Here is a 20,776-nt window from a genome sequence, read left to right on the forward strand (position 1 = left end):
GGTGGCAGTATTAGTGGTGGCAATATTAGTTGTGGCATTATTAGTGGTGGCAGTATTAGTGGAGCAGTATTGTGGTGGCAGTATTAGTGGAGCAGTAGTAGTGGCGGCATTATTAATGGTGGCAGTATTAGTGGTAGAAGTATTTGTGGTGGCAGTATTAGTGGTGGCAGCATTAGTGGAGCATTACTGGTGGTAGCATTATTAGTGGCAGCAGTATTAATGTTGACAGTATTAGTGGCAGCAGTATTAGTGGCGGCAGTATTAGTGGTGGCAGTATTAGTGGTGGCAGTATTAGTGGTGGTAGTATTAGTGGTAGCAGTATTAGTGGTAGCAGTATTAGTAGTGGCATTATTGGTGGTAGCAGCATTAGTGGTGGCAGTATTAGTGGTGGCAGTATTAGTGGTGACGGTATTGGTGGTAACAGTATTGGTGGTAGCAGATTTCGTGTAGCAGTATTCGTGGTAGTAGTATTAGTCATGGCAGTATTAGTGGTGGCATTATAAGTGTTGGCAGTATTAGTGGTGGCAGTATTAGTGATGGCAGTACTTGTGCTGACAGTATTAGTGGTGGCAGTATTAGAGGTGGCAGCATTAGAGGTGGCAGCATTAGTGATCGCAATATTAGTTCTGGCACTATTAGTGGTGACAGTATTAGTGGTGGCGGTATTAGTGGTGGCAGTATTAGTGGTGGCGGTAATAGTGGTGGCAGTATTGGTGGTAGCAGTATTAGCAGTGGCAGTATTAATGGTAGCAGTATTAGTGCTAGCAGTATTACTGGTAGCAGTATTAGTGGTGAATGTATTAGTGGTAGCAGTATTAGTGGTGGCAGAATTAGTGGTGGCAGTATTAGTGATGGCAGTATTAGTGATGGCAGTATTAGTGCTGGCAGTATTAGTGGTAGCACTGTTAGTGGTAGCAGTATTAGTGGTGGCAGTGTTAGTGGTGGCAGTATTAGTGAAGGCAGTATTAGTGGTGGCAGTATTAGTGTGGCAGTATTAGTGGTAGCAATATTAGTTGTAGCAGTATTAGTGGTGGTAGTATTAGTCGTGGCAATATTAGTGGTAGCAGTATTAGTGGTAGCAGTATTAGTGGTGGCAGTATTATTGTTTGCAGCATTAATGGAGCATTATTGGTGGTCGCAGTATTAGTGGCGGCAGTATTAATGATGACAGTATTAGTGGCAGCAGTATTAGTGGTGGCAGTATTAGTTGTAGCAGTATTAGTGGTGGCAGTATTAGTGGTAGCAGTATTAGTGGTAGCAGTATTAGTAGTGGCATTATTGGTGGTAGCAGCATTAGTGGTGGCAGTATTAGTGGTGGCACTATTAGTGGTGATGTTATTGGTGGTAACAGTATTGGTGGTAGCAGTATTCATGTAGCAGTATTCGTGGTAGTAGTATTAATCATGGCAGTATTAGTGGTGGCAGTATTAGTGGTGGCAGTATTAGTTGTAGCAGTATTAGTGGTGGCAGTATTAGTGGTAGCAGTATTAGTTGTAGCAGTATTTGTGGTAGCAGCATTAGTGGTGGCAGTATTAGTGGAGCAGTATTGTGGTGGAAGTATTAATGAAGCAGTATTTGTGGTGCAGTATTAGTGGTGGCAATATTAGTTGTGGCATTATTAGTGGTGGCAGTATTCGTGGAGCAGTATTGTGGCGGCAGTATTAGTGGAGCAGTAGTAGTGGCGGCATTATTAGTGGTGGCAGTATTAGTGCTGGTAGTATTAGTGATAGAAGTATTGGTGGTGGCTGTATTAGTGGTGGCAGTATTAGTGGAGCATTATTGGTGGTAGCATTATTAGTGGCGGCAGTATTAATGGTGACAGTATTAGTGGCAGCAGTATTAGTGGTGGCAGTATTGGTGGTGGCAGTATTAGTGGTGGCAGTATTAGTTGTAGCAGTATTAGTGGTGGTAGTATTAGTGGTAGCAGTATTAGTGGTAGCAGTATTAGTAGTGGCATTATTGGTGGTGGCAGTATTAGTGGTGATGGTATTGGTGGTAACAGTTTTGGTGGTAGCAGTATTCGTGTAGCAGTATTCGTGGTAGTAGTATTAGTCATGGCAGTATTAGTGGTGGCATTATTAGTGTTGGCAGTATTAGTTGTGGCGGTATTGGTGGTAGCAGTATTAGTGGTTGCAGAATTAGTGCTGGCAGTGTTAGTGGTGGCAGTATTAGTGGTGGCAGTATTAGTGATGGCAGTATTAGAGGTGGCAGCAATAGTGATGGCAATATTAGTGCTGGCACTATTAGCATCGGCAGTATTAGTGGTGGCAGTATTAGTGGTGGCGGTATTAGTGGTGGCAGTATTAGTGGTGGCGGTATTAGTGGTGGCAGTATTGGTGGTAGCAGTATTAGCAGTGGCAGTATTAATGGTAGCAGTATTAGTCATGGCAATATTAGTGCTAGCAGTATTACTGGTGGCAGTATTAGTGGTGAATGTATTAGTGGTAGCAGTATTCGTGGTGGCAGAATTAGTGATGGCAGTATTAATGCTGGCAGTATTAGTGGTAGCACTGTTAGTGGTAGCAGTATTAGTGGTGGCAGTGTTAGTGGTGGCAATATTAGTGAAGGCAGTATTAGTGGTGGCAGTATTAGTGGTGGCACTATTAGCGGCGGCAGTATTAGTGGTGGCAGTATTAGTGGTGGCGGTAATAGTGGTGGCAGTATTGGTGGTAGCAGTATTAGCAGTGGCAGTATTAATGGTAGCAGTATTAGTCATGGCAGTATTAGTGCTAGCAGTATTACTGGTAGCAGTATTAGTGGTGAATGTATTAGTGGTAGCAGTATTAGTGGTGGCAGAATTAGTGGTGGCAGTATTAGTGATGGCAGTATTAGTGATGGCAGTATTAGTGCTGGCAGTATTAGTGGTAGCACTGTTAGTGGTAGCAGTATTAGTGGTGGCAGTGTTAGTGGTGGCAGTATTAGTGAAGGCAGTATTAGTGGTGGCAGTATTAGTGTGGCAGTATTAGTGGTAGCAATATTAGTTGTAGCAGTATTAGTGGTGGTAGTATTAGTCGTGGCAATATTAGTGGTAGCAGTATTAGTGGTAGCAGTATTAGTGGTGGCAGTATTATTGTTTGCAGCATTAATGGAGCATTATTGGTGGTCGCAGTATTAGTGGCGGCAGTATTAATGATGACAGTATTAGTGGCAGCAGTATTAGTGGTGGCAGTATTAGTTGTAGCAGTATTAGTGGTGGCAGTATTAGTGGTAGCAGTATTAGTGGTAGCAGTATTAGTAGTGGCATTATTGGTGGTAGCAGCATTAGTGGTGGCAGTATTAGTGGTGGCACTATTAGTGGTGATGTTATTGGTGGTAACAGTATTGGTGGTAGCAGTATTCATGTAGCAGTATTCGTGGTAGTAGTATTAATCATGGCAGTATTAGTGGTGGCAGTATTAGTGGTGGCAGTATTAGTTGTAGCAGTATTAGTGGTGGCAGTATTAGTGGTAGCAGTATTAGTTGTAGCAGTATTTGTGGTAGCAGCATTAGTGGTGGCAGTATTAGTGGAGCAGTATTGTGGTGGAAGTATTAATGAAGCAGTATTTGTGGTGGCAGTATTAGTGGTGGCAATATTAGTTGTGGCATTATTAGTGGTGGCAGTATTCGTGGAGCAGTATTGTGGCGGCAGTATTAGTGGAGCAGTAGTAGTGGCGGCATTATTAGTGGTGGCAGTATTAGTGCTGGTAGTATTAGTGATAGAAGTATTGGTGGTGGCTGTATTAGTGGTGGCAGTATTAGTGGAGCATTATTGGTGGTAGCATTATTAGTGGCGGCAGTATTAATGGTGACAGTATTAGTGGCAGCATTATTAGTGGTGGCAGTATTGGTGGTGGCAGTATTAGTGGTGGCAGTATTAGTTGTAGCAGTATTAGTGGTGGTAGTATTAGTGGTAGCAGTATTAGTGGTAGCAGTATTAGTAGTGGCATTATTGGTGGTGGCAGTATTAGTGGTGATGGTATTGGTGGTAACAGTTTTGGTGGTAGCAGTATTCGTGTAGCAGTATTCGTGGTAGTAGTATTAGTCATGGCAGTATTAGTGGTGGCATTATTAGTGTTGGCAGTATTAGTTGTGGCGGTATTGGTGGTAGCAGTATTAGTGGTTGCAGAATTAGTGCTGGCAGTGTTAGTGGTGGCAGTATTAGTGGTGGCAGTATTAGTGATGGCAGTATTAGAGGTGGCAGCAATAGTGATGGCAATATTAGTGCTGGCACTATTAGCGGCGGCAGTATTAGTGGTGGCAGTATTAGTGGTGGCGGTATTAGTGGTGGCAGTATTAGTGGTGGCGGTATTAGTGGTGGCAGTATTGGTGGTAGCAGTATTAGCAGTGGCAGTATTAATGGTAGCAGTATTAGTCATGGCAATATTAGTGCTAGCAGTATTACTGGTGGCAGTATTAGTGGTGAATGTATTAGTGGTAGCAGTATTCGTGGTGGCAGAATTAGTGATGGCAGTATTAATGCTGGCAGTATTAGTGGTAGCACTGTTAGTGGTAGCAGTATTAGTGGTGGCAGTGTTAGTGGTGGCAGTATTAGTGAAGGCAGTATTAGTGGTGGCAGTATTAGTGTGGCAGTATTAGTGGTAGCAATATTAGTTGTAGCAGTATTAGTGGTGGTAGTATTAGTCGTGGCAATATTAGTGGTAGCAGTATTAGTGGTAGCAGTATTAGTGGTGGCAGTATTATTGTTTGCAGCATTAATGGAGCATTATTGGTGGTCGCAGTATTAGTGGCGGCAGTATTAATGATGACAGTATTAGTGGCAGCAGTATTAGTGGTGGCAGTATTAGTTGTAGCAGTATTAGTGGTGGCAGTATTAGTGGTAGCAGTATTAGTGGTAGCAGTATTAGTAGTGGCATTATTGGTGGTAGCAGCATTAGTGGTGGCAGTATTAGTGGTGGCACTATTAGTGGTGATGTTATTGGTGGTAACAGTATTGGTGGTAGCAGTATTCATGTAGCAGTATTCGTGGTAGTAGTATTAATCATGGCAGTATTAGTGGTGGCAGTATTAGTGGTGGCAGTATTAGTTGTAGCAGTATTAGTGGTGGCAGTATTAGTGGTAGCAGTATTAGTTGTAGCAGTATTTGTGGTAGCAGCATTAGTGGTGGCAGTATTAGTGGAGCAGTATTGTGGTGGAAGTATTAATGAAGCAGTATTTGTGGTGGCAGTATTAGTGGTGGCAATATTAGTTGTGGCATTATTAGTGGTGGCAGTATTCGTGGAGCAGTATTGTGGCGGCAGTATTAGTGGAGCAGTAGTAGTGGCGGCATTATTAGTGGTGGCAGTATTAGTGCTGGTAGTATTAGTGATAGAAGTATTGGTGGTGGCTGTATTAGTGGTGGCAGTATTAGTGGAGCATTATTGGTGGTAGCATTATTAGTGGCGGCAGTATTAATGGTGACAGTATTAGTGGCAGCATTATTAGTGGTGGCAGTATTGGTGGTGGCAGTATTAGTGGTGGCAGTATTAGTTGTAGCAGTATTAGTGGTGGTAGTATTAGTGGTAGCAGTATTAGTGGTAGCAGTATTAGTAGTGGCATTATTGGTGGTGGCAGTATTAGTGGTGATGGTATTGGTGGTAACAGTTTTGGTGGTAGCAGTATTCGTGTAGCAGTATTCGTGGTAGTAGTATTAGTCATGGCAGTATTAGTGGTGGCATTATTAGTGTTGGCAGTATTAGTTGTGGCGGTATTGGTGGTAGCAGTATTAGTGGTTGCAGAATTAGTGCTGGCAGTGTTAGTGGTGGCAGTATTAGTGGTGGCAGTATTAGTGATGGCAGTATTAGAGGTGGCAGCAATAGTGATGGCAATATTAGTGCTGGCACTATTAGCGGCGGCAGTATTAGTGGTGGCAGTATTAGTGGTGGCGGTATTAGTGGTGGCAGTATTAGTGGTGGCGGTATTAGTGGTGGCAGTATTGGTGGTAGCAGTATTAGCAGTGGCAGTATTAATGGTAGCAGTATTAGTCATGGCAATATTAGTGCTAGCAGTATTACTGGTGGCAGTATTAGTGGTGAATGTATTAGTGGTAGCAGTATTCGTGGTGGCAGAATTAGTGATGGCAGTATTAATGCTGGCAGTATTAGTGGTAGCACTGTTAGTGGTAGCAGTATTAGTGGTGGCAGTGTTAGTGGTGGCAATATTAGTGAAGGCAGTATTAGTGGTGGCAGTCTTAGTGGTGGCACTATTAGTGGCGGCAGTATTAGTGGTGGCAGTATTAGTGGTGGTGGTATTAGTGGTGGCAGTATTGGTGGTCGCAGTATTAGCAGTGGCAGTATTAATGGTAGCAGTATTAGTCATGGCAGTATTAGAGCTAGCAATATTACTGGTGGCAATATTAGTGGTGAATGTATTAGTGGTAGCAGTATTAGTGGTGGCAGAATTAGTGGTGGCAGTATTAGTGATGGCAGTATTAGTGATGGCAGTATTAGTGCTGGCAGTATTAGTGGTAGCACTGTTATTGGTAGCAGTATTAGTGGTGGCAGTGTTAGTGGTGGCAGTATTAGTGAAGGCAGTATTAGTGGTGGCAATATTAGTGGTAGCAGTATTAGTGGTAGCAGTATTAGTGGTGGCAGTATTATTGTTCGCAGCATTAATGGAGCATTATTGGTGGTAGCAGTATTAGTGGCGGCAGTATTAATGATGACAGTATTAGTGGTAGCAGTATTAGTGGTAGCAGTATTAGTGGTGGCAGTATTATTGTTCGCAGCATTAATGGAGCATTATTGGTGCTGGCAGTATTAGTGGCGGCAGTATTAATTATGACAGTATTAGTGGCAGCAGTATTAGTGGTGGCAATATTAGTTGTAGCAGTATTAGTGGTGGCAATATTAGTGGTAGTAGTATTAATGGTAGCAGTATTAGTAGTGGCAGTATTAGTGGTGGCAGTATTAGTGGTGATGGTATTGGTGGTAACAGTATTGGTGGTAGCAGCATTAGTGGTGGCAGTATTAGTGGTGGCAGTATTAGTGGTGATGGTATTGGTCTTAACAGTATTGGTGGTAGCAGTATTCGTGTAGCAGTATTCGTGGTCGTAGTATTAATCATGGCAGTATTAGTGGTGGCATTATTAGTGTTGGCAGTATTAGTTGTGGCGGTATTGGTGGTAGCAGTATTAGTGGTTGCAGAATTAGTGCTGGCAGTATTAGTGGTGGCAGTATTAGTGGTGGCAGTATTAGTGATGGCAGTATTCGTGCTGGCAGTATTAGTGGTAGCAGTATAAGTGGTAGCAGAATTAGTCATGGCAGTTTTAGTGGTGGCAGTATTAGTGGTGGCAGTATTAGTGGTGGCAGTATTAGTGGAGCAGTATTTGTGGTGGCAGTATTAGTGGTGGCAGTATTAGTGGTGGCAGTATTAATGGTGGCAGTATTAATTGTGGCAGTATTAGTGGTGGCAGTATTAGTGGTGTCAGTACTAATGGTGGCAGTATTAGTGGTAGCAGTATTAGTAGTGGCAGTATTAGTGGTGGCAGTATTAATGGTGGCAGTATTAATTGTGGCAGTATTAGTGGTGGCAGTATTAGTGGTGTCAGTACTAATGGTGGCAGTATTAGTGGTAGCAGTATTAGTAGTGGCAGTATTAGTGGTGGCAGTATTAATGGTGGCAGTATTAATTGTGGCAGTATTAGTGGTGGCAGTATTAGTGGTGGCAGTACTAGTGATGGCAGTATTAGTGGTAGCAGTATTAGTGGTGGCAGTATTAGTGGTGGCAGTATTAGTAGTAGCAGTATTAGCGGTGGCAGTATTAGTGGTAGCATTATTAGTGGTGGCAGTATTATTGGTGGCAGTATTAGTGGTGGCACTATTATTGGCGGCAGTATTAGTGGTAGCAGTATTAGTGGTGGCAGCATTAGTGGTGGCAGTATTAGTGGTGGCAGTATTAGTTTGGCAGTATTAGTGGTGGCAGTATTCGTGGTGGCAGTATTCGTGGTTGCAGTATTAGTGGAGCAGTATTAGTGTAAGCAGTATTAGTGGTGGCAGTTTTGGTGCTGGCAGTATTAGTAGTAGCACTATTGCTGGTGGCAGTATTAGTGATGGCAGTCTTAGTTGGCAATATTCGTGGTGGCAGTATTAATGATGGCAGTATTAGTGGTAGCAGTATTGGGTGTGGCAGTTATTGTGTTCCGAACACAGCTGAGTCTGCACATGGAGAGGTTAAAGTAACAGTGACCTCAGTCTTTATTAAGACACTCCCGAGTGAATAACAGTCCTTAGGGGCCGGCTTATATACAGTGCTCCCAAGGGATGCTGGGATCCCTTGGGACTTCAGGGGATGCGCTCCATGGTGGTGGAACATGGGAGTGCACGCTTTACAGATACACAACATCACCCCCACTGAAAGTCAAAGTGAAAACTATTTACAAGGTGAGGCGGTCGGGAGCCTTTCTTTCCCTGGTGGACCGCCTCGGTACAAATGTCTGTTCTGGTGTGTTGGCTGTTCCCTCGCTGGGCTGGCGTGTTGTTGGCCCTGCAGGGCTGCTGGGTGAGCCTGGCCTTGCTGGGCTGTTGGGCATGATGGGTTCGATTTCTTGGTCCGGCGTGGTGTTGTTGATCCTTTGGGTGTGTGTTGTGGGCTCGAAAAAGGTGGTGTCTGCTGTGGGTTGTTCAGGGCAGTCTGTGAACCGCAGCCCCGTTTGGTCCAGGTGCTTTCTGAAAATTTGTCCATTGTCTAGTTTGACGACAAACACCCTACTCCCTTGTTTAGCTATCACCATGCCCGCAATCCACTTGGGACCATGTCCATAGTTTAGCACGTACACAAGGTCATTCAGATCAATTTCCCGTGACACAGTGGCGCGACCATCATTTACATTTTGTTGCTGCCACCTGCTCTCTACCTGATCATGCAGGTTGGGGTGAACCAGTGAGAGTCTGGTTTTAAGTGTCCTTTTCATGAGTAGCTCAGCCAGGGGCACCCCTGTGAGCGAGTGGGGTCTCGTGCGGTAGCTGAGCAGTACTCGGGACAGGCGGGTTTGGAGTGAGCCTTCTGTGACTCGTTTAAGGCTCTGTTTGATGGTTTGTACTGCCCACTCTGCCTGCCCATTGGAGGCTGGTTTAAACGGGGCCGAGGTGACATGTTTGATCCCATTGCGGGTCATGAATTCTTTAAATTCGGCACTGGTGAAACATGGCCCGTTGTCACTGACCAGTATGTCAGGCAGGCCGTGGGTGGCAAACATGGCCCTCAGGCTTTCAATGGTGGCGGTGGTGGTGCTTCCCGACATTATTTCACATTCAATCCATTTTGAAAAAGCATCCACCACCACCAGGAACATTTTACCGAGAAACGGGCCCGCATAGTCGACATGGATCCTCGACCATGGTCTGGAGGGTCAGGACCACAAACTTAGTGGTGCCTCTCTGGGCGCGTTGCTTAACTGAGCACATACGCTGCATTGCCGTACACAGGACTCTAAATCAGAGTCGATACCGGGCCACCATACGTGGGATCTGGCTATCGCTTTCATCATTACTATACCCGGGTGTGTGCTGTGGAGATCCGAGATGAATGTCTCCCTGCCCTTTTTGGGTAGCACTACGCAGTTACCCCACAACAGGCAGTCTGCCTGAATGGACAGCTCGTCCTTTCGCCACTGGAACGGCTTGATTATCTCTTGCATTTCAACGGGGATGCTGGCCCAGCTCCCATGCTGTACACAGTTTTTTACTAGGGACAGCAGAGGATCTTGGCTGGTCCAAGTCCTAATCTGGCAGGCCGTGACAGGTGCTTTATCATTTGCAAACGCTTCCATGACCATCAAAAAGTCTGCGGGCTGCGCCACCATCAACAAGTTTGCAGGCTGCGCCATTTCCACCCCCGTGGTGGGCAATGGTAGCCGACTGAGAGCATCCGCACAGTTCTCGATGCCTGGCCTGTGGCGGATGGTATAGTTATACGCTGATAGCGCGAGTGCCCACCTTTGTATGTGGGCTGAGGCATTAGTATTTATCCCTTTGTTTTCAGCGAACAGGGGTATGAGGGGCGTGTGATCGGTTTCCAGCTCAAATTTGAGGCCAAAAAGGTACTGATGCATTTTCTTTACCCCGAACACACACGCTAATGCCTCTTTCTCAATCATGCTGTAGGTCCTCTCGGACTTAGACAAGCTCCTGGAGGCATAGGCAACAGGTTGCAAATTCCCCGCAATGTTAGCTTGTTGTAATACACACCCGACTCCATACGACGATGCATTACATGCTAGCACGATTCTTTTAAACGGGTTATACAATACAAGCAGCTTGTTGGAGCATAAAATGTTTCTGGCTTTCTCAAAAGCAATTAGTTGTTTTTTTTCCCCATACCCAGTTCTCACCTTTACGCAATAACACATGTAGGAGCTCTAAAAGGGTGTTTAACCCCAGTAGGAAGTTACCAAAATAGTTGAAGAGTCCCAGGAACGACCGCAGCTCCATGACATTCTGTAGCCTGGGCGCGTTCCTGATAGCCTCTGTCTTGGCGTCTGTGGGCCGAATGCCGTCCGCCGCGATCTTTCTCCCCAAAAACTCCACTACTGTTGCCATGAAGACGCATTTCGACCTCTTCAGCTGCAGCCCTACGCGATCCAGTCGCTGGAGGACCTCCTCCAGGTTTTGTAGGTGCTCGACGGTGTCCCGACCCGTGACCAATATGTCGTCCTGAAAAACCACCGTGCGTGGTACCGACTTGAGTAGGCTCTCCATGTTTCTCTGGAAGATCGCTGCAGCCGACCGAATTCCAAATGGGCATCTGTTGTAGATGAACAGTCCCTTGTGCGTGTTGAGGCCTTTCGAAGACTCCTCCAGCTCCTGCGTCATGTAGGTCGAAGTCAGGTCGAGCTTGGTGAACGTCTTGCCTCCTACTAGCGTCGTAAATATGTCGTCCGCCTTAGGTAGCGGGTATTGGTCCTGTCGCGAGAAACGATTAATAGTTATTTTATAATCGCCCCAAATCCTGACCGTGCCATCACTTTTGAGTACTGGAACAATCGGGCTGCCCCACTCACTGAATTCCACTGGGGAGATGATGCCCTCGCATTGCAGCCTGTCCAGCTCGATTTCCACTCTCTCCCTCATCATGTGAGGTACTGCTCGCGCCTTGTGGTGAATGGGTCATGCCTCTGGGACCAAGTGGATCCACACCTTCGTCCCGGAAAAGCTTCCAATGCCTGGCTCAAAAAGGGAAGGAAATTTGTTAAGAACCTGGGTACATGAGGCCTCATCGACATGTGATAGCACTCGGATATCATCCCAGTTCCAGCGGATTTTGCCCAGCCAGCTCCTTCCAAGCAGTGTGGGGCCATCACCCGGGACAATCCAGAGTGGCAGTTCGTGTACCGTGCCCTCGTAGGTGACCTTGACCATGGCGCTGCCAAGGACAGTGATAAGCTCTTTGGTGTACGTTCTCAGTTTCGTGTGGATGGGGCTCAGGGCTGGTCTGAAAGCCTTGTTGCACCATAGTCTCTCAAACATGATGGATTGGTTCATGCCAGTGTCCAGTTCCATGGCTATAGATAAGCCATTCAATTTTACATTCAGTATTATAGGTGTACATTTCATCGAAAATGTGTGCACCCCGTGTACTTTAGCATCTGCCTCCTCTCTCTGAGGCTCAAAATTGCTTTGGTCCACCATGGTCCGATCTTCCTTTGCCACGTGGTGGTTAGCAGGTTTTGCATAGCTTGCAGCTCACCTGCAACCTCATTGGAGATGCCCCATTGTTCCACAGCTCTTGCAAACATACCCTTTGAAGCGGCATGAATAGGCTGAATGGAAGCCTCCACAACGCCAATAAGGTGTGAATTGCTTTGCATTCATAAGAACATAAGAACATAAGAATTAGGAACAGGAGTAGACCATCTAGCCCCTCGAGCCTGCTCCGCCATTCAACAAGATCATGGCTGATCTGGCCATGGACTCAGCTCCACTTACCCGCCCACTCCCCATAACCCTTAATTCCCTTATTGGTTAAAAATCTGCTGCTTCCCTGGGCAGAGAATTCCACAGATTCACAACCCTCTGGGAGAAGAAATTCCTTCTCAACTCGGTTTTAAATTGGCTCCCCTGTATTTTGAGACTGTGCCCTCTAGTTCTAGTCTCCCTGACCAATGGAAACAACCTCTCTGCCTCTATCTTGTCTATCCCTTTCATTATTTTAAATCTTTCTATAAGATCACCCCTCATCCTTCTGAACTCCAACGAGTAAAGACCCAGACTACTCAATCTATCATCATAAGGTAACCCCCTCATCTCTGGAATCAGCCTAATGAATCGTCTCTGTACCCCCTCCAAAGCTAGTATATCCTTCCTTCAGTAAGGTGACCAAAACTGCACGCAGTACTCCAGGTGCGGCCTCACCAATACCCTGTACAGTTGCAGCAGGATCTCCCTGCTTTTGTACTCCATCCCTTTCGCAATGAAGGCCAATATTCCATTCGCCTTCCTGATTACCTGCTGCACCTGCAAACTAACTTTTTGGGATTCATGCACAAGGACCCCCAGGTCCCTCTGCACCGCAGCATGTTGCAATTTCTCCCCATTCAAATAATATTCCCTTTTACTGTTTTTTTTTCCAAGGTGGATGACCTCACATTTTCCGACATTGTATTCCATCTGTCAAACCTTAGCCCATTCGCTTAACCTATCTAAATCTCTTTGCAGCCTCTCTCTCTGTGTCCTCCACACAACCCGCTTTCCCACTAATCTTTGTGTCATCTTGCAAATTTTGTAACACTACACTCTGTCCCCTCTTCCAGGTCATCTATGTATATTGTAAACAGTTGTGGTCCCAGCACCGATCCCTGTGGCACACCACTAACCACCAATTTCCAACCCAAAAAAGACCCATTTATCCCGACTCTCTGCTTTCTGTTAGCCAGCCAATTCTCGATCCATGCTAATACATTTCCTCTGACTCCGCGTACCTTTATCTTCTGCAATAACCTTTTGTGTGGTACCTTATCGAATGCCTTTTGGAAATCTAAATACACCACATCCATCGGTACACCTCTATCCACCATGCTCGTTATATCCTCAAAGAATTCCAGTAAATTAGTTAAACATGATTTCCCCTTCATGAATCCATGCTGCGTCTGCTTGATTGCACTATTCCTATCTAGATGTCCCGCTATTTCTTCCTTAATGATAGCTTCAAGCATTTTCCCCACTACAGATGTTAAACTAACCGGCCTATAGTTAACTGCCTTTTGTCTGCCCCCTTTTTAAAACAGAGGCGTTACATTAGCTGCTTTCCAATCCGATGGTACCTCCTCAGAGTCCAGAGAATTTTTGTAGATTACAACGAATGCATCTGCTATAACTTCCGCCATCTCTTTTAATACCCTGGGATGTATTTCATCAGGACCAGGGGACTTGTCTACCTTGAGTCCCATTAGCCTGTCCAGCATTACCTCCCTAGTGATAGTGGTTGTCTCAAGGTCCTCCCTTCCCACATTCCCGTGACCAGCAATTTTTTGCATGGTTTTGTGTCTTCCACTGTGAAGACCAAAGCAAAATAATTATTTAAGGTCTCAGCCATTTCCACATTTCCCATTATTAAATCCCCCTTCTCATCTTCTAAAGGACCAACATTTACTTTAGTCACTCTCTTCCGTTTTGTATATCGGTAAAAGCTTTTACTATCTGTTTTTATGTTTTGCGCAAGTTTACTTTCGTAATCTATCTTTCCTTTCTTTATCGCTTTCTTAGTCATTCTTTGCTGTTGTTTAAAATTTTCCCAATCTTTTAGTTTCCCACTAACCTTGGCCACCTTATACGCATTGGTTTTTAATTTGATACTCTCCTTTATTTCCTTGGTTATCCACGGCTGGTTATCCCTTCTCTTAACGCCCTTCTTTGTCACTGGAATATATTTTTGTTGAGCACAATGAAAGGGCTCCTTAAAAGTCCTCCACTGTTCCTCAATTGTACCACCGTTTAGTCTGTGTTCCCAGTCTACTTTAGCCAACTCTGCCCTCATCCCACTGTAGTCCCCTTTGTTTAAGCATAGTACGCTCGTTTGAGACACTACTTCCTCACCCTCAATCTGTATTACAAATTCAACCATACTGTGATCACTCATCCTTGGTTGCGGACTCTGAGTCATCTGGGTCACCTTTGGCCTGCTGGCAGTTGCAGACTCATGGTTTCTGCCCTGTACATTTCTGTTCGCAAACACAGTTCCAGTTAATTTGTGAACATTGCTAGCACTTGTGTGCTGAAAGATTTGTTTGGTGTTATCACTGGTGGACATAAATGCCTGTGCTATTGCAATGGCTTTACTGAGGGTCGGTGTCTCTACAGTGAAAAGTTTTCGTATAACGGTCTCGTGGGCAATGCCCAGTACAAAAAAGTCTCTGAGCATTTGCTCCAGGTAGCCATCAAACTCACATTGTCCTGCAAGTCGCCTTATCTCGGCGACGTAGCTCGCCACTTCCTGACCTTCAGATCACTGGTACGTATAGAACCGATACCTCGCCATCAGCACGCTCTCCCTCGGGTTAAGATGCTCCCGAACCAGTGTACACAGCTCCTCATACGACTTATCTGTGTGTTTCACCGGAGCCAGAAGATTCTTCATGAGGCTGTAGGTCAGTGCCCCGCAGACCGTGAGGAGGACCGCTCTCCTTTTTGCAGCGCTTCCTTCTCCATCGCTCGTTGGCTACAAAGTACGTTCGACATAGGCTTCCCATCCTCACCCTCCGAGAACTTCTCCAGGATGCCCACAGTTTGCTGCATCTTTGCGTTGGATTCGTATACTCGTCGCCAGTTGTTGTGTTCCTAACACAGATGAGACTGCACACAGGGAGGTTAAAGTAACAGTGACCTCAGTCTTTATTAAGACACTCCAGAGTGAGTAACAAGCTTTAGGGGCCGGCTTATATACAGTGCTCCGAAGGGATGCTGGGATACCTTGGGACTTCAGGGGATGCGTTCCCTGGTGGCGGAACATGGGAGTGCATGCTTTACAGATACACAACAGAAATATTGGGCGTGGCAGTATTGGGTGTGGCAGTATTGGGTGTGGCAGTATTAGTAGCGGCAGTATTTGCCATAATTTGCCATTCAAGCCTCCGTCAATAGTTGGCTTGGTGGGTTGCTGGGTTGTTAAGCAACACACCAGCTGATGGTCAGTCATTGTCACTTGCTCCTGTAGTTTGAGCAATGATGCCTTTAGTGAAGCTCTCATTGTAAGGAACATGTAGCCACATTAATCATGCACATGAACTAAAAATTGAACAGATTTAAGATTAACCATTTTTTGAACAGCCAAATAATTTTCATCACATTTTGTCCAAGTTCCTCTTCCTTTGCAGCTTAAATATTAATTATAGTTGTTTTTAAATTGAGGTTGCAATGTTTATGCTGGGAGCTGGTGCTCTGTAATGATCTCCACATCTGCCATTCTCCTCAGGGTTCTGGTGACCGAATAGTTTGGGAGAAGAAGAATGTTCTACTACTCATACTGCCGCCACTCACACTGCCGCCACCAATACTGCCGCCACCAATACTGCCACCTCCAATACTGCCGCCACCAATACTGCCGCCACCTATACTGCCGCCACCAATACTGCCGCCACCAATACTGCCACCTCCAATACTGCCGCCTCCAATACTGCCGCCACCAATACTGCCACCTCCAATACTGCCGCCACTCACACTGCTGCCACCAATACTGCCGCCACCAATACTGCCGCCACCAATACTGCCGCCACCAATACTGCCGCCACTCACACTGCCGCCACCAATACTGCCGCCACCAATACTGCCGCCTCCAATACTGCCGCCTCCAATACTGCCGCCACCAATACTGCCGCCACCAATACTGCCGCCACCAATACTGCCGCCACTCACACTGCCGCCACCAATACTGCCGCCACCAATACTGCCGCCACTCACACTGCCGCCACCAATACTGCCGCCACCAATACTGCCGCCACCAATACTGCCGCCACTCACACTGCCGCCACCAATACTGCCGCCACCAATACTGCCGCCACTCACACTGCCGCCACCAATACTGCCGCCACCAATACTGCCACCACCAATACTGCCGCCACCAATACTGCCGCCACCAATACTGCCGCCACCAATACTGCCGCCACCAATACCGCCGCCACCAATACCGCCGCCACCAATACCGCCGCCACCAATACTGCCGCCACCAATACTGCCGCCACTCACACTGCCGCCACCAATACTGCCGCCACCAATACTGCCGCCACCAATACTGCCGCTACTCACACTGCCGCCACCAATACTGCCGCCACCAATACAGCCGCCACCAATACCGCCGCCACCAATACTGCCGCCACCAATACTGCCGCCACTCACACTGCCGCCACCAATACTGCCGCCACCAATACTGCCGCCACCAATACTGCCGCCACCAATACTGCCGCCACTCACACTGCCGCCACCAATACTGCCGCCACCAATACTGCCGCCACCAATACTGCCGCCTCCAATACTGCCGCCACCAATACCGCCGCCACCAATACCGCCGCCACCAATACCGCCGCCACCAATACTGCCGCCACCAATACTGCCGCCACTCACACTGCCGCCACCAATACTGCCGCCACCAATACTGCCGCCACCAATACTGCCGCCACCAATACTGCCGCCACCAATACCGCCGCCACCAATACTGCCGCCACCAATACTGCCGCCACTCACACTGCCGCCACCAATACTGCCGCCACCAATACCGCCGCCACCAATACTGCCGCCACCAATACTGCCGCCACTCACACTGCCGCCACCAATACCGCCGCCACCAATACTGCCGCCACCAATACTGCCACCACCAATACCGCCGCCACCAATACTGCCGCCACCAATACTGCCGCCACTCACACTGCCGCCACCAATACTGCCGCCACCAATACCGCCGCCACCAATACTGCCGCCACCAATACTGCCGCCACTCACACTGCCGCCACCAATACCGCCGCCACCAATACCGCCGCCACCAATACTGCCACCACCAATACTGCCGCCACTCACACTGCCGCCACCAATACTGCCGCCACCAATACCGCCGCCACCAATACTGCCGCCACCAATACTGCCGCCACCAATACTGCCGCCACCAATACTGCCGCCACCAATACTGCCGCCACTCACACTGCCGCCACCAATACTGCCGCCACTCACACTGCCGCCACCAATACTGCCGCCACCAATACTGCCGCCACTCACACTGCCGCCACCAATACTGCCGCCTCCAATACTGCCGCCACCAATACTGCCGCCACCAATACTGCCGCCACCAATACTGCCGCCACCAATACTGCCGCCTCCAATACTGCCGCCACTCACACTGCCGCCATTAATACTGCCATCACTAATAATGCTACCACTAATACTGCCACCACTAAGATTGCCACCACTAATACTGCCACCACTAATACTGCTACCACTAATACTGCCACCACTAATACTGCTACCACTAATACTGCTACCACTAATACTGCCACCACTATTACTGCTACCACTAATACTGCCACCACAAATACTTCTCCACTAATACTGCCACCACTAATACTGCCACCACTATTACTGCTACCACTAACACTGCCACCACTAATACTGCTACCACTAATACTGCTACCACTAATACTGCCACCACTATTACTGCTACCACTAATACTGCCACCACAAATACTTCTCCACTAATACTGCCACCACTAATACTGCCACCACTATTACTGCTACCACTAATACTGCTACCACTAATACTGCCACCACTAATACTGCCACCACTAATACTGCCACCACAAATACTTCTCCACTAATACTGCCACCACTAATACTGCCACTACTAATACTGCCACTACTATTGGCTGTCTGCTGCTATCAAATATCGATTACCTTTTCTTTAAGGGCTGTGAGGAATATACTTCCTTTACCCTTTAAAGGGCATTATATTCACATTTGTAAATTAGAGATAGCTTAAAACTTCAAAAACTCCTTAGTCAGTATTGACAGGCATTGGTAATAGAATCTAATGGTAATATAAAGCATAGGATCGGAATGGATAGCTCGCTCTGTAATTAACTCTCCTCAGACGAGCGCATCAGATCCTCGAGCAAATGGGAAAGAACAAATAAAGAAAAAAGCGGTGACCGATTTATCGCAGGTGCACACACCTGTCAATAGGTCAGCTCACTGAACTTTCACCTCTGACAACTCTCGACCCTGGGTCACATGCAGCTTCGCTCGGAAAAACGGATGTCTGCAGATTGTAATGAAATGAGTTTCATTAAATCACCGATCTCACTCAGAGGGGAGTGCTGAAGGTGAGGGTTGCAGAGTTTAGTCCAGTCACAATCAGACTGAAACAAAACACCACCCTCCCCCCTCCCCACTATTCTCACTCTGCTGCCCTCCCCCCACCTGCTCTCCCTCCACCCTTTCTCCCCCCCGCCCGCTCTCCCTCCACCCTTTCTCCCCCCCGCCCGCTCTCCCCCACGACTACCCTCCCCCTGCCCGCTCCCCCCCTCACTCTCCCCCCCGCTCTCTCCCCCGACTACCCTCCCCCTGCCCGCTCTCCCCCCCGCTCTCTCCCCCGACTACCCTCCCCCTGCCCGCTCTCCCCCCAACTCGCTCTCCCCCGACTACCTTCCCCCTGCCCGCTCCCCCCCTCACTCTCCCCCCCCCGCTCTCTCCCTCGACTACCCTCCCCCTGCCCGCTCCCGCCCCCACTCTCCCCCCACCCGCTCTCCCCCCACCCCCCCCGGTCTCCCCCGCCATCCTATCTAACCTATCTGTGCCCCTTAATATCCTGAAAATGTCAATCAGATCACACCTTAACTGTCTAAATTCTCGGGAATACAATTTGTGTTATCTCCCCTTGAAACGTAACCTTTGGAGTCTGGGTATCATTCTGGTAAACCTTCGCTGCACATCCTCCAAGGCCAACATATCACCCTAAGGTGTGGTGCCCAGAACTGCTCACGGCATAAGTTCTACCCCCTTGTATTCTAGTCCTCGAGATAGAAAGGCCAGCATTCCATTAGCCTTTTTGATTATTTTCTGCACCTGACCGTGACATTTTACTGATCGATGTATGTTGTAGGGCGCTTCCAAAGGCAAAGGCACCTGCAGGGCATACGTATGTACGTGTGTATAAAATGGCTGCCAGAGATTTTGCAAAGCATCAGGGGAACTCAGCTGGCTGGTTTGACCACATTGCTAGGTCACTGATACACCTGTGTTTCTCACACAGACACACACAATTAAATCCAGATCAGCACATTCCGAAGACCAGACCAGATGTTTGTACCCAATGGTTACAGAATGGAACTCTGTAATTGTATTAAGATAAGAAAGCTCGGCTTAGGCAGAACCCAAGGACAGTAAGGATAAGGGGGTCTGAAGAACATCACCAAGGCATGAGATGATCACCCAGTCCCCTGGTGCCTGGGGGGCCAACCCCATTGGCCCAGAGGAATCGATTTGTAATCCATATTCGTTATGATTGGATTGTGTCCAGCTGAAGTAGGCTGTGTAACTGTAGCAAACTGTTATAAAACATATAAGTATTGATGAATTCCTTTGTTCAGCGGAGAGAAGTGCCTGGAGTAATCCAGAGGCTTCCTCCCCATCGGCGTATTAAAGACCATTTTGAAATTGGAACCGACCCAGAGTGGCAAGTGATTCTTCCAGGAAAACATTCACGCTAACAATGTACATAGACCCCCAAGTCTATTTGGACCTGCACTCTTTTTGGCTTTTTACCATTTTAGAAAGTATTCTGTTCTATCCTTTTTAGGTCCAAAGTGGATGACCTCACATTTGCTTATATTGAAATCCATTTGCCAGTTTTGCCCATTCACTCAATCTATCGATGTCCCGGTGTCATTTTATGCTTCCATCTACACTGCCTATCTTTGTGTCATCGGCAGATTTCTAGCTTTCTATGCCATCATCCAAGTCGTTAATAAATACTGTGAATAGTTGCAGCCCCAACACACATCCCTGCGGACACCACTAGTCACATCCTGCCAATTAGAGTACCTTCCCATTATCCCTACTCTCTGTCTCCTGCCACTCAGCCAGTTTCCTAACCAGGTCAATAGTTTGCCCTAAGTTCTGTGAGCTTCTACCCTAGATAACTTTACAGAGGGACCTGGGGGTCCTTGTGCATGAAACACAAAAAGTTAGTGTTATGTATTTAACCCTTTGTAACCTGTATTACACTACCACCAGAGGGCCTACTGTTGGAGTCCCAAGGGATCCCAGCATCCCTTGGGAGCATGGTATATAAGCAGGTCACCCACGAGGTACCTGCACTCTGGAGTCTTATTAAAGGAGCTAAGGTAACACTTGTTCTTTGTACACAGCACTCAGTTTCATCCTTTATTATGAGTGTACCAATTGCCGACGAGGTAACGAACAACCGTGCAAAAATGCAAAGAACTGTTGGTATCCTGGAGAAATTCTCAGAAGGGGACAATTGGGAGGCCTTCGTGGAGCAACTCGACCAATACTTTGTGACCAACGAGCTGGAAGGGGACGAGAATGCTACCAAACGAAGGGCGATCCTCCTTACTGTCTGTGGGGCAACAACCTATGGCCTCATGAAGAATCTCCTGGCCCCGGCAAAACCAACAGAGAAATCCTACGAAGAATTGTGTACGCTGGTCTGGGAGCACCTAAATCCTAAGGAAAGCGTTTTGATGGTGAGATATCGGTTCTACACGCATCAACGATCGGAGGGCCAGGAAGTGGTGAGCTATGTCGCCGAATTAAGGCGCCTCACAGGACATTGTGAATTTGAGGGATTCCTAGAACAAATGCTC

Source organism: Pristiophorus japonicus, chromosome 17 (assembly GCF_044704955.1).
Source record: "Pristiophorus japonicus isolate sPriJap1 chromosome 17, sPriJap1.hap1, whole genome shotgun sequence".
NCBI classification, from domain to species: Eukaryota; Metazoa; Chordata; class Chondrichthyes; family Pristiophoridae; genus Pristiophorus; species Pristiophorus japonicus.